Consider the following 15,606-nt stretch of genomic DNA (forward strand, 5'->3'; position numbering starts at 1 on the left):
CACCTGGAGGCAAAAAGTAAAAGTTATTAAACACACAACACAAGGGTTTTTAAAATAATTTATTATTCTGCTCCGGAGGCCCCCCCTGTCTTCTTTATTAGCTCTAATACCAGGGGGGGATTCTTCTTCCGCTCTCCGGGGGTCTTCTTCCACTCTCCGGGGGTCTTCTTCTATCTTCGCCGCTCTCCGCTGTTGACTCGGCGAACCCCGGTTCTTCTGCAGATGTCCGGTGCCTTCTTCTTCAGCGCTGGCTGCCTGCTATCTTTGTGTGTTAGCTCAATTACTAACAGGCAGCCAGCGCGGTCTTCTGTGACGTCAGGTTCTTCTTCTCCCCTCTTCCGATGTTGACTCGTCGCCTCTTGACACTGCAATGATGGAAGCGCGCCTTGCATCCCATTTATATAGGCATCACCGTCCCATCATGCTCCGGTAGGTACCCACATGGTGGGTGCACGTGGGTAGGCACCCACCACGTGGGTACCTACCGGAGCATGATGGGACGGTGATGCCTATATAAATGGGATGCAAGGCGCGCTTCCATCATTGCAGTGACAAGAGGCGACGAGTCAACATCGGAAGAGGGGAGAAGAACAGAAGAGAAGAACCTGACGTCACAGAAGACCGCGATGGCTGCCTGCTAGTAATTGAGCTAACACACGAAGATAGCAGGCAGCCAGCGCTGAAGAAGAAGGCACCGGACAGTTGCAGAAGAACCGGGGTGCGCCGAGTCAACAGCGGAGAGCGGCGAAGATAGAAGAAGACCCCCGGAGAGCGGAGAAGCCCCCCCCGGAAAGCGGAAGAAGAAACCCCCCCCGGAGAGTGGAAGAAGACCCCCGGAGAGCGGAAGAAGAAGCCCCCCCTGGTATTAGAGCTAATAAAGAAGACAGGGGGGGCCTCCGGAGCAGAATAATAAATTATTTTAAAAACCCTTGTGTTGTGTGTTCAATAACTTTTACTTTTTGCCTCCAGGTGAATGGGTAGGGGTACGATGTACCCCATATCCATTCACTTAGGGTGGGGGGCCGGTATCTGGGGGCCCCCTTATTTGAGGGGACTCCCAGATTCCGATAAGCCCCCGCCCGCAGACCCCGACAACCAACGGCCAGGGTTGTCGGGAAGAAGTCCTGTCCTCATCAACATGGGGACAGGGTGCTCTGGGGTGGGGGGGCCCGCAGTGCGCCCCCCTGCCCCAGAGCACCCAACCCCCCCATGTTGAGGGCATGCGGCCTGGCACGGCTCAGGAGGTGGGGGGGGGGGGCGCTCGCTCGTCCCCACTCCCATTCCTGACCGGCCGGGTAGCGTGCTTTGGATACGGGTCTGGTATGGATTGTAGGGGGACCCCCTACGTCGATTTTTCGGCGTAGGGGGGGTCTCCTTACAACCCATACCAGACCTAAGGGCCTGGTATGCTCCTGGGGGGGGAACCCATGCCGGTTTTGAATTTAAAAATTGCCGTGGAGTTCTCCCTCAGGAATGCATACCAAATGCCGTCACTTGAATGGGCCTTTACATGGTGTGACTAACTTTCCACATTGTAAAACCAGCCCTAGTTTTGCGCAAGCAAATGGGAACTTACGCAGAAATCACAGTGCTTAAAGGCTGATGAAAAGCGTTGTGGATCTGCTTAAGTCCTAATTTGCATACTCAAAGCTGCATTTCCATGAGAAATGCCCCCAGCGGCGGATGCGGTACTGCATCCTAAGATCTGACCGTGTAAGTGTCTTACACATGTCAGATTTTCTGCCTAACTTTGGAAAAAGCCTTTTGAGGATCGTTTCCAAAGTTAGGCACAGACTGAACAGCAGTTACGCCTGCGTATCTCTTTTGGGAATCAGGCCCATTGTGTCTACAAACTATGGGATAGATTTGTTTTTATTGGTAATGGCGGCAATCTGCATTTTTAGCGAGACTGCAACATTGTTGCGGACAAATTGGACACTGACACTTTTTGGGGACCAGTGACACCATTACAGTGATCAGTGCTAAACACTGTATAAATGACACTGGCAGGGAAGGGGTTACCATCAGGGGCAATCAAAGGGTTAAATGTGTTCCCTGTTTGTGCTTTCTAAGAGCCCTTTCACACTGTTCACTTTAATGGGACGGCGATTGAACCAGAACCAATTCAATCATACAGTTTGTAGTATACATAGATTTGCAAAACAATGGATAAAGGAATATTCCTGAACTTTGTTTTATGTCATGGCTACTGTGAAATTGTGTAAATGCATCAATGCAGTGCATGTTATCTCAGCTTGCAGAGCTTGGATTCATTAACGACTTACCGCCCGGTCAATAGCAGATTGACGTCCGGGAAGTGGTTCAGTTATCCTGACTGGACGTCATATGACATCCAGCAGGATAACAGCCGCCGTCTGACACACCGCTACACCGATCTCAGTAAAGTGCCCTTCAGTCGGAGGCTCTTTACAACGTGATCAGCTGTGTCCAATCACGGCTGATCATGATGTAAACAGGAAGAGACGCTGATTGGCTTTTCCTCACTTGTGTCTGACAGCCTCGAGTAGAGGAGAGCCGATCGGCTGCTCTCCTGACAGGGGGGTCTGTGCTGATAGTTTATCAGCGCCCCCCCCCCCTCGGATTCCGCCCAGGACCACCATCGTGCCGCCCAGGACCACCATGGATGGGCATCCCCACTGGATCACCAGATATGCCCCCTAGACCACCGGGGAATGCCAACATGTGCCAAGGCAGCTACCAATCAATGCCCAGGCAGCTGCCAATCAGTCCCCACCCAAAATCCCTGCCAGTGCCGCCAGGGATACCAATCAGTGCTGCATATTAGTGCCACATGTCATTGCCCATTAGTGCCCATCAGTGCCATGTATCAATTCCCATCAGTGCCGCCTATCAGTGTCAACCATTAGTACCCAACATTGCAGCCTTTCAGTGCCCAGCAGTGTCACCTATCAGTGCCAATCGGTGCCCACCAGTGCCACCCATGAGTGCCCATCAGTGCTGCCTATCAATACCCATCAGTGCTGCCTATCAGTGCCGCATATCAGTGCCCATCGTCAGGGGCCGTCAGTGCCACCTCATTGGCGCCGCCTCATCGTGCCGCCTTATCAGTGCCCATCAGTGAAGGAGAAAACGTACTTATTTACAAAATGTTATAAGAGAAAAAAAGAAAAACTTTTATATTTTTTTCTAAATTTTCGGTCTTTTTTTATTTGTATAGCAAAAAATAAAAATCCCAGAGGTGATCAAATACCATCAAAAGTAAGTTCTATTTGTAGAACAAAATGATAAAAATTCTGTTTGAGTAGAGTGTAGCATGACTGCGCAATTGTCATTTAAACAGCAAAAGCGCAGAAAGTAGAAAATTGGCTTGGGCAGGAAGGGGCGTAAGTGCCTGGTATGGGAGTAGTTAAATTAATTTACCAAAAATGTAACTATTGCAGAATAAACAGCCTCACGCTACATAACTAAGCTTGCTGAAAAAAACAGCTGTTGGGCTCTGAGGAAGAAGGTTGTCCTTCGAAACGCATCAGCCGGCAGTGGCCCCCATCATTTCCTCTGTGACCATCTAGAGCAGGGTATGCAATTAGCGGGCCTCCAGCTGTTGCCAAACTACAAGTCCCATCATGCCTCTGCCTCTGGGTGTCATGCTTGATGCTGTCAGAGTCTTGCTATGCCTCATGGGACTTGTAGTTTGGCAACAGCTGGAGGTCCGCTAATTGCATATCCCTGATCTAGAGTGTATTGGTTCTGAGTTCTGACTCGTTGCTGCTACCTGTGGAAACTGTTAACACTGTGAATCTTTTACCTACGTCTATGAGTAGTTTCATTTTACCTTTTTTAATAAAATCTGTTTTAAGGATAATGCACTAGGCTGGTGCGCCCTTTCTTTCTTTTTCTCTTTCTCGGTATCATTAAGATACCCCTATCCTTGAGAACAGCAAAGCCAGTGACACTTACCTATCAGTATCACTATCAGTGCCAATCGGTGCCCACCAGTGCCACCCATGAGTGCCCATCAGTGCTGCCTATCAATACCCATCAGTGCTGCCTATCAGTGCCGCATATCAGTGCCCATCGTCAGGGGCCGTCAGTGCCACCTCATTGGCGCCGCCTCATCGTGCCGCCTTATCAGTGCCCATCAGTGAAGGAGAAAACGTACTTATTTACAAAATGTTATAAGAGAAAAAAAGAAAAACTTTTATATTTTTTTCTAAATTTTCGGTCTTTTTTTATTTGTATAGCAAAAAATAAAAATCCCAGAGGTGATCAAATACCATCAAAAGTAAGTTCTATTTGTAGAACAAAATGATAAAAATTCTGTTTGAGTAGAGTGTAGCATGACTGCGCAATTGTCATTTAAACAGCAAAAGCGCAGAAAGTAGAAAATTGGCTTGGGCAGGAAGGGGCGTAAGTGCCTGGTATGGGAGTAGTTAAATTAATTTACCAAAAATGTAACTATTGCAGAATAAACAGCCTCACGCTACATAACTAAGCTTGCTGAAAAAAACAGCTGTTGGGCTCTGAGGAAGAAGGTTGTCCTTCGAAACGCATCAGCCGGCAGTGGCCCCCATCATTTCCTCTGTGACCATCTAGAGCAGGGTATGCAATTAGCGGGCCTCCAGCTGTTGCCAAACTACAAGTCCCATCATGCCTCTGCCTCTGGGTGTCATGCTTGATGCTGTCAGAGTCTTGCTATGCCTCATGGGACTTGTAGTTTGGCAACAGCTGGAGGTCCGCTAATTGCATATCCCTGATCTAGAGTGTATTGGTTCTGAGTTCTGACTCGTTGCTGCTACCTGTGGAAACTGTTAACACTGTGAATCTTTTACCTACGTCTATGAGTAGTTTCATTTTACCTTTTTTAATAAAATCTGTTTTAAGGATAATGCACTAGGCTGGTGCGCCCTTTCTTTCTTTTTCTCTTTCTCGGTATCATTAAGATACCCCTATCCTTGAGAACAGCAAAGCCAGTGACACTTACCATCACATCATTCAGACTGTCTGGTAATCCACTCATGTGCAGGAGTATCGTTTTCTGTTATCTCAGCAGCATACTTCTGCCAAAGAGCCCAGATACTGGAAAACCGTTAGCTTATTTCTTTGCACCTCGCTACTCACTCCTCCTTAATTTCGTCCACCTTCTTGAACCACTCCGCTATAGTAAGAACCTGTGGGTGTTTCCAATAGAGAGGTATAAGCCTTTTAGCAGCATTTAGAAGGTGTGGTAGTGTGCTTTTCTTGTAATGGCTCAGAGGGAGGGCAGGGACGTTCAAGAGAAAGCGAACTGGGGAAAGCGAGATATCAACTTTGAGGGCTTCCTTTATGTGGATGCAAACTTCAAGCCAGAATGGACTAATAACCGGGCATTCCCACCAAATGTGGAGGAGCTTGACTTTCTGGCTGCAGCCGCGCCAGCAACGGTACGTGACCGAGGGGTAGATACGTGACAGGGCCGCAGGTATCCGCTACCAGCGTGTCAAGAGTTTGTAGTTAGTTTCCTGTGTCTTGGAGTCTATAGAGCTGGTGTGTGTGAGTCTAAACATTTGTTTGGCTGAAAACTGCAGCTCCAAGTCACGCTCCCATTCTCGGATAAAAGCCGATTTGGTGACAGCAGAAGCTGAGCCTAGAAGCTGGTAGAGTTTAGAGATCATATGAGGGGCAGGCTCTTCCTCGATAAAGAGTGTGTATCCCCCTGATAGAACTACAATGGGTCACAATGAAATGGTGAAGCTGCTTGTATCGCCACTAGTCCATTTGGAAGCGACCATATCTATCCCTCAGGGAGGGGCAACTTGCTTGGTTCCTGAAACTTTCCACAGTTGTGGTTACCGTCAGCGACCCACGACCCAAAAAAGGCTACCTGTTCCCCGGGAGGGAACCACAAGAAGCCTCCCAGTGGTGTCAACGGTGAGCCAGAGGGGACCAGGGCGTACGAGGTGTTAGTGCGGTCCCAAACTCGGAGGGCATGGGTAGTCAATGGGGAAATCAACCTTGAGAACCCTCTGTGTTCCCGGGACAGCCAGGGGGCATACGATAAGTTGCGACCTGCTAGGCTTTTCTCTACGGAAACCCACATTTTGGAGCTGGTATGATAACACCAATTTAAGATACGTTGGAGTGCTATGACTCTAAAGTAGCGGCGTACAGTACAGACCAAAAGTTTGGACACACCTTCTCATTTAAAGAGTTTTCTTTATTTTCATGACTATGAAAATTGTAGATTCACACTGAAGGCATCAAAACTATGAATTAACACATGTGGAATTATACCTAACAAAAAAGTGTGAAACAACTGAAAATATATTTCATATTCTAGGTTCTTCAAAGTAGCCACCTTTTGCTTTGATTACTGCTTGGCACACTCTTGGCATTTTCTTGATGAGCTTCAAGAGGTAGTCACCTGGCGCAGCACCCTATCACTCTCCTTCTTGGTCAAATAGCCCTTACACAGCCTGGAGGTGTGTTTGGGGTCATTGTCATGTTGAAAAATAAATGATGGTCCAACTAAACGCAAACCGGATGGAATAGCATGCCGCTGCAAGATGCTGTGGTAGCCATGCTGGTTCAGTATGCCTTCAATTTTGATTAAATCCCCAACAGTGTCACCAGCAAAGCACCCCCACACCATCACACCTCCTCCTCCATGCTTCACAGTGGGAACCAGGCATGTAAAGTGCATCCGTTCACCTTTTCTGCGTCGCACAAAGACACAGGGGTTGGAACCAAAGATCTCAAGTTTGGACTCATGAGACCAAAGCACAGATTTCCACTGGTCTAATGTCCATTCCTTGTGTTCTTTAGCCCAAACAAGTCTCTTCTGCTTGTTGCCTTTCTTTAGCAGTGGTTTCCTAGCAGATATTCTACCATGAAGGCCTGATTCACACAGTTTCCTCTTAACAGTTCTAGAGTTCTAGAGATGTGTCTGCTGCAAAAGGTGGCTACTTTGAAGAACCTAGAATATGTTAATTCATAGTTTTGATGCCTTCAGTGTGAATCTACAATTTTCATAGTCATAAAAATAAAGAAAACTCTTTGAATGAGAAGGTGTGTCCAAACTTTTGGTCTGTACTGTATGTCCGGGAGGCCTAAACCCCCCACCCCTTTAGATCTCTGAAGTAGGGACATAGCCAACCTAGGTTTTTTATTGTGCCATATGAACCCGATCATTAGACTCTGAAGCTGGGCAAAGAAGCTTTTGGGGAGAGGGATAAGTAACATCTGCATCAGGAAGAGTACCCTAGAGAGGACGTTCATTTTAAGTATATTAACCTTGCCTAGCCATGTGAAGGTGGTCTTGGACCAGTTTTGCAGGTCTCTGCGCACCGTGCCCAAAAGTGTACGAAAATTGGCAGAGTATAGCGTTTCAATCTGGTCAGTGAGTTGAACCCCTAGATATTTGATAGAGGATTTGGCCCAACTAAATGGGAAAGCTTGCCGTAGATTAATAGCTAATGTTTCTGGGAAATTAATGGGAAAGATTTAGTATAGGTAATTTTGAAGACTGATATGTGTCCAAAAGGTTGAAGTTCCCTCATAAGTTCCCTCATAAGGTTTGGCAATAAGACAAGAGGATTCGTAAGGTGGAAGAGGACATCATCAGCATAAGCTGAGAGTTTGTGTTCATTAGACCCTACTGTTATCCCTCTAACGTCGCCACTTGCCTGTAATGTTCTAAGAAAAGGCTCTAGAACTAGAGCAAAAAGGAGGGGAGAGAGGGGGCATCCTTGCCTCGTGTCATTCCGTATGGGGAACCCAGGGGACAGGTGGCCATTTACCCAAACTTTTGCACTTGGAGTTGTATAGAGGGCCATGATCCATTGAAGCATGTGAGGGGCTAATCCCAAGGCTTCTAGGACCGCCTTGAGAAATGACCAATCTACTCTTTCAAATGCCTTTTCGGCATCTGTAGACAGAATGAGATAAGGCGTGGAGTCTCGGTGAGAGCGTGCCCAGTGAATAAGCTGCGTGGCCCAAATGGAATCATCTCTGGCCTCTCGGGGAGAAAAAAAAGGGGGAAGTAAAGAGGAGTGAGGCACAAAAATAAGACACAGACCAAATCTCGGCTAACGGGTCTGGCACATTGCACAAAACACAACTACAGGGCAGGCCCAGGGAGGAATTCAGAAACTGAAGACCCTTGGGCACTGGCCTGGTGTCCCTCTAGGGACAGTCACCTAATTAGGTAAGGCCTAAATAGGGTGCGTGGGCAACCACAAAGGGAACGTGGGAACCGGTGCCCCATTCAGTCCATGAGAGCAAATGAACAGGGTAATGATTAAGGGGCACCTTAACATGTGCCCTTTGAAGGTGCAAAACAACATGAACAAAAGTGTAACATTCACTCCATTCTAGCAGGTAGAAGGGAAACCAACCTAGCACAAGGTAGTTCAGCAGGGGCTGCAAGTTCCAGCATCTTCCATGGTGTGGATCTATGATTACAATGATGTAGCCAGTAGGTCATGTGACAAGTCTAGGAGGCCAGTACATGGAAGGAGGAGGTTGAGGTCCCTCCGAATGACTGCAGGTAGGTTGCTCAATGATGTGGCCAATCTCCAGATATGGAGGGATCAGGGAAAGGTCATGCGGTCCACCATTTGCGGCCATGGGATCGTCGATTGCCAGATGCAGGGATCCATGTATGATGCATCTAGGGTATCGAGATGTCTGGAATATTGCGCCAATCTGGAAAGTCATTTGGTTCAAGCTCCAGGTTGTGCAGGAAATGGGGAAGATCATCCTTAGTGCGTAGTACGGCCCATCGGCCATTTTTGGACACCTGCAGAATGAATGGAAAGCCCCAGCGGTATGTAAGGCCAGCAGCTTGAATCACGGCCAGTAGCGGACACAGGGCCCTGCGCTGCATAAGGGTGCATCTGAAGAGGTTCTGGTAGACAGGCAGGTGGGCTCCATCAAAGTCAAAGACTGGTCTCTTGCCCATTTTTTGCATGATGCGCTCTTTGAGTGTGTACTTGTAAAGCTTGCAAATATTATCCCTGTGACTCTCAGGGTCGTCTAATAAGGACCTATGAGGCTGGGCTGGGAGATTCAGGATGTCACGAAACACCCCTTGCAGCATGGGGATAAGGTCTTTAGGCACGGTGGCTTTCGGTAGGCCGCGAATACGGATGTTCGCTCGCCTGCTGCGATTTTCCATGTCATCTAGTTGGCAAAGAAGTGCCTCTATTTTCTGACCATGAGCAGAGGACTGATCTCTGAGCATTAAGATAGCAGGCACAGCATCATCAGATTTCTGCTCCAGAGTCTCAAGTCTGTGTCCTAGCCCAGTAGTTTTCAGTTGCTAAATGTCCTGCTTAAAAGCATGTTCTATCCGACTAGTGAAGCTCTCTAAATTCTCTTTTGTGGGGAGAGACCACAGGTGCTGTCTAATGTCCCTGTCCCCTGCCAGGTCCACTATCTTAGAGCCCCGGTCTTGTTATGTGGTGGATCGGGGGGATAGAGTCGTTTACCACCCTAGAAGAGGGGATGGGAGACAATGCAGGCTGAGCCTCATGGTGCTGCTGTGGGGCCATTTGTTCCGGTGCCATCTTTGAATTCCCCTTCTGCTGGCGTGGAGCATCGGAAAATAATGATTCTAACGATCCCTGGCAGGTCTAGTAGGATCTTTTAGGTTGCGAGGATGCCCACTGATGATGTGACATACCCTGGGCATAAAAAGGGGGATTATCGCCCCTGTAGCTGCTGTTCAAGCTGCCAACCGGACGGAGCTCAGGCATAGTCAGACCACGCCCACCCAATGTAACCAATCTAATCAGAGCGACTCAAGTCGCTCCGACTTAAAAAAAGGTTCCTGCACCTTTTGGGGCGACTTGCATTGACTTCTATTACAGAAGTCGTTTGCAAGTCACGCTGTATGGGGCAGCTTCAGAGTCGGACAACTTTGAAGCCGTCCCAGTGTGAACCGCGCCTAAAACTTTAATAAAAATAATTAAAATAAAAAAATGACCTTAGCATAATAGTCCTCCCATTTTTCAAAATGATAAATAAATCTGAAAAAATATACATTTGAAAAAATATGTTAAAACAACCAACTAGTTATTTAGTTGTTTTGACGTAGGATTTTACAACTATCTTTAAAAAAAAATATATATATATATTGAATAATGGAAGGACTATTATGCTATGGTCACTGTATTTGCTTGTAATTTTATTTATTTTCCATTTTCTTTATTGTTGTGCTTAAAGCGGTGTTCCATCCAAAAAAAAAAATTAAAACCAGCAGCTACACATACTTCAGCAGCTGGCCTTTAATAAATGGCCACTTATCTGTCCTGGAGTCCACTGATGTCGGCACCTGCAACTGATGTTTCCATCAGCTGTCGGGTGTTGCCGCTGCCATTGCAGGCAAGGGTACCTGGCAGTATAGCCTTTCGGCTTCACACCGTGAACCCTAATGCGCATGCGCGGGGCCCGCTTCTCTATCCATCTGGCCCGGCGGCCAGGGGAGGAAGCTCCTCGCTGACATCACGGTCCGCAGCCCGGACTCCCAGAAGTGGGAAAGGATACCTGTCAAAGACAGTTATCCTGTCCCCCCTCCCCCTGAAAGGTGCCAACTGTGGCACCGGAGGGGGGGGAGGAATCTGATGAGCGGAAGATCCACATTATCACAGATCCTGGTATGGGTGTTGTAAAGTGTTAAAAGATAACTCATGCATAGTCCTCTTGAAAGCCAACTTTGTATGTCACCTTTGTGTCCAATCTTGCATTGAGCAGTTTCACCTCGGGGCTAAGCCACTGCCCACATTCAGAACGCTGGTGCATTACTTTGGATATGCAAATGTTCTCTGGAAGCAAACAAAAAAAAAGGAAGAACTACTAAGAAAAAAAAAAAAAAAAAAAGGATCCTGATTTTAGACACTGAGCCATAAGCATGCAGATCACGAATATCACAAGACCTGATCTGTGTATGTGTTCTGCGTCAGTGGTTTACAAAGTACAGAAACCACTGGTTCAGCATGACAGCCAGGTATCTAGCATTTCCAAAGGGAAAGGTAAGCTATGGCAGCTGACATGTTTATAGTACAAGATTTCTTTTATGTATTTGGAATATCTGTGCTGGAGGAACTCATACACTTTTTAAATTGTTAGCGCTGCATATGTTGCCATCTCTTATTAGTATTATTACCATATATAGTAAAAGACTAGAAAATGACATTTATTCTGGAAAACTGCCACGTCTAGCTTCTTTCCAATAGTGCAAGGCAAAGTATATTTCTTTGCCTTCATTACAGAACAGGAGTAGGCCTATTTTTCCTACCTACATATAACCTAGAAGTCACCTTGAAATCTAGGCAGCACTATTTACTGGATGTGCGCCTACAATGTAAACATATAGTGAATAAAGATTCAATTGCTTGCAAGTGTTTTTATCCAGAGAAATCTGCTTTGCTTTTTGTATTTCTTCCAGCCTCCAGCCCTGGCCTTGCTGTTCTCAGAGAAGTAGGACCAAGCATGCAGATCTCATAACTGACCTTCAGCAGACAGAACATTCCTTTCTGACTTATCACTCTGCTGCCTCACTGCTACATACTGTATAAGCAGGATGAGATCTCAGCAGTACAGAATGGAAAACATACAATGAACAACAGATGTACATAGTCACCTACCTTAAAGAACGCATTTATTTTAACTGCAATACATGCTGCCTTATTTAACCAAGTTCTTACGGCATCACTGAAGGTAAAGGATTAGTAGGGCATCCAGTCAACTAGCTTTTTCAGGACACCGCAATGGCAGATACAATGGGGGAGAGTTACTAAAACTGGAGAGTATGAAATCTGGTTTCTATGCAGAGCTGCACCAATCAGCTTCCACGTGCAGCGTTTAATTGAACAAGCTGAAGTTAGAAGCTGATTGGATACGTGCTTCATCCTCGGACCATTTGGGTGGCACTGCGTCGCTTTAACTGACAATTGCACGGCCATGCGACGTGGCTCCCAAATAAAATTGACGTCCTTTTTTTCCCACAAATAGAGCTTTCTTTTGGTTGTATTTGATCACCTCTTCGATTTTTATTTTTTGCGCTAGAAACAAAAAAAAGCAACAATTTTGAAAAAAAAAATATTTTTTACATTTTGCTATAAATATACCCAAAAAATATATTAAAAAATAATAATTTTTCCACAGTTTAGGCCGATACGTATTCTTCTACATATTTTTGGTAAAAAAAAAAACGCAATAAGCGTTTATTGATGGGTTTGCGCAAAAGTTATAGCTTCTACAAAATAGGGGATAGTTTTAAGGCATTTTTATTAATCGTTTTTTTTTTTTACTAGTTATGGTGGCGATCAGCGCTGTAGGGGTTAAGTGTTCCCTAGGGAGTGATTCTTACTGTTAGGGGGCTTGGCTACACGTGACACGTCACTGATGACCGTTCCTGATCACGGGGAACGGTCATCAGTCACTAGGCAGAATAGGGGAATGCCTTGTTTACAAAGGCATTCCCCTGTTCTGCCCTTGCCGACCCCAATCGCGGGCCTCCCGGGAACATCGAATTCCCTGGGACCCGCGGCCGCACTCGCAGGGCGCGTGCGTGCCCGCTGGGTGGCATATTTAAAGGGACGTACCTGTACGCCAATCTGCCTGCCCGTGCCTCGTTGTCAACGTACATAGTCGTGCGCCGGTCGGCAAGTGAATACCATGCACAGCTGCACCAGATTCTGTGGGCTCCTGTTTTAGTAAATCAACCCCAATGTGTTATCAAGACAGGTTTCTTTAAAACTCTTATGCCGCGTACACACGACCGTGACTAAGCGCTGAAGTACAGCGTGAAACGCGTCGGCCATTTCTGTACCTGTTGTTTGCGGTGAATGCATGTGCATTTGAAAATAAAAAGACCAACTTTATTTTAAGTTATCCTGGAGTGCGGCTATCCAGAGTTTTTTCGTTCATGTGCTACACGACCCTTTTTCATGACGAGAAAAATGCCATTTTTTTAATTGGTCATTAAAAACGATCGTGTGTAGGCTCCAGCGCATTTTTCTCGACGTGAAAAATGGCCATTAAAAATTTAGAACATGCTCTATTTTTTCTCGTCGTTATGAGAAGGGAAATTTGCATAATCAGCCCAAAGGGTGGCGCCAATTGAATTATACTTCCCCTTTATAGTGCCTTCGTACGTGTTGTACGCCACCGCGCTTTGCTCAAGCATTTTTTTTTCACGTACGTGTGTATGCAAGGCAGACTTGACAAGAATCATGTCGAGAAAAACGTAGTTTTTTCCCATGACGTGTGTACGCGGCATAAGAAACTGAGTTTTGGTACATGTGTCTGTTTAACAGAAGCCAGTCTAATGTCCAGCTTGTCAAATCCAGGCAGTGCTTGCAGCCAATAGCTGCAGGGCTGATCTCTGTATTCTGACAGGAAGGGGGAGTCCCTGCTGTCAGAATACAACCTTGCATGCACATTTTTTGTGTTGATGCAGAGATCTCGTTAACTTTATAGTGCCTTCATTGAACATGCTGGATCAGGGAGAAAAAAAAAAATATACCTTTATACCCTGCTTAATTACTTCACAGATTTCCGGGTCTATTGTTAGATTTTTGACTTACCTGCATTCAATCAGCCACAGAACCAGTATAAATTTGTACATAAAAAGGTATAGGTGCTTTGTTGGGGTATCAGTAAAGCTTTTGGTGTTTAAACAGTATTAGCCCTTCACACTGGGTACGATTTGGAACGATTTGAGATGCGATTTGACATGTCAAATCGCATCTCAAATCGGCGGCAATTGTCGGCAATGGCACTGTCCTAATCAGTGCGACGCCGCATCTGCGATTTCAAAAAGTAGTACTTTTTGCGATTTCGGGCCGCGATTTACATTAAATTGCGGCCGAAATCGCGGCAAAATCGAACAGCAGTGTGAACCTAGGCTTAATCCCAAAAGCAAACATTTATTATATTGCAGCTTTCCAATTCTTATATGCGATTGCTGTATTAGTCATCCAGACAGCTAATTTGATTTTCACAGCACAAACACTCCAGCAGTCCAGATCAGTCCACATGGATTAGACAAACCATTTAACACTGACAGGGGTGATTAAAATGATCAGATTTTATTTATTAATGCAAAACCTATTCCAAAAGGAAAAAACTGTTTAAAGTGTTACTAAACTCACAACAGTAAAATCAGTCTGTATATGAAGTAAAGCATGATGGTTATACTCACTGTGGAACCTAAGGGGGTTATCCTGTGCATTGCGTAAAAAGGCAGTTTGATCCTGTCTTTTCTGATCCTCCCCTTCTTTTACTGTCCCCAATCCATCGGCTGATAGTACAGAGCCTTGGAGGCACTCTGCACATGCTCAGTTTAGTGTGTATTGCTAGTTTTTTTTGGGGGGGGGGGGGGTGCATGTGATCGGTGCAGGGCCAATCATCATCATCCAGACCGAGAGTCCAGGGGTCCTGCAGCCTCATAGGACAGTCAGAGTAGAATGAAAAATCATCCTACAAGCTTTAAAACCAGACTCTAAAAAAAAAAATCATAAGACTGCTATATACTCCTGATGAGAAAAGTTATTTAGCAGTTTATATTAATACTAAAATAATTGCATTTCCATGTTCTGTGGAAGATAAGATATAGTGAATTTAGGGTCCTGGATTTAGTGACACTTTAACACTCCCCTGCCCCCAGACTGACAATGCTGCTGCTGTGCCTCCTCTGCTCATTCCTTCAGAATACAGAGGTGTGTTACTGACCAGATCACTAGGTTAAAGCAGAATGGGGAAAAAAAACAAAGGTCCGGATTCACAAAGCACTTACGCCGACATATCTCGAGATACGCCGCGTAAGTGTAACTATGCGCTATCGTATCTATGCGCCTGAAAATAGGCTTCCTACGACCGATGTAACTTTCCTACGCCGTCGTATCGTGGGCGCATATTTACACATCATATGCGTGGTTTGCGTGAGTCGTACGTCCGGCGTAAAAGTTATTCCCCATATAGGAGGCGCAACTCATGCAAGGAACACAAGCCGTCGTATATTTTGTCGTTTACGTTGTACGTGAATATGACTAGGCATAGGTTACGTTCACGTCGTAGGCAGTGATTCAACGTATCTTAGGCAGTTGTCTCGACGTGATTCTGAGCATGCACACTGGGATGCGGCCACGGGACTGCGCATGCGCAGTTCACTTTAAGTACTTCTATGGCGCTTGGCCAATCATTTGCATGGGGTCACGCCTCATTAGCATGGCTCACGCCCACTTCCACCTACACTGGCTTATGCCGAGGAAACCCAGCGTATCTTTAACAGCGAGTGGGAGCAAGTGCTTTGTGAATCCAGTGCTTGCCTCTGTGCGTTGTGCCGGGGTAGCGTAAAAGAGATACGCTACGGCGGCATAAATATGCGCCGATGTCTGTGAATCCGGGCCAAAGAAAATACATTTGATACAGCCACAGCATCTAAGGATGGATAAGCTGCAATAAAATACGTTTTGGGTTTAATATCGCTGAAAGGTAGCATATTTCTCTCATTGTAGCCAATATGCAACTTTAACATCTTGCCGCCCGCCGCCCATCAAATGACGGCTGGGCGGTGCGGCTCTATTTCTGGCCGAGCGTCATGCGACGTCCTCGGCCCTCTAGGGAGCGTGCACTCGCCCG

The sequence above is a fragment of the Rana temporaria genome, chromosome 1, assembly GCF_905171775.1.
Source record: "Rana temporaria chromosome 1, aRanTem1.1, whole genome shotgun sequence".
Taxonomy (NCBI): Eukaryota; Metazoa; Chordata; class Amphibia; order Anura; family Ranidae; genus Rana; species Rana temporaria.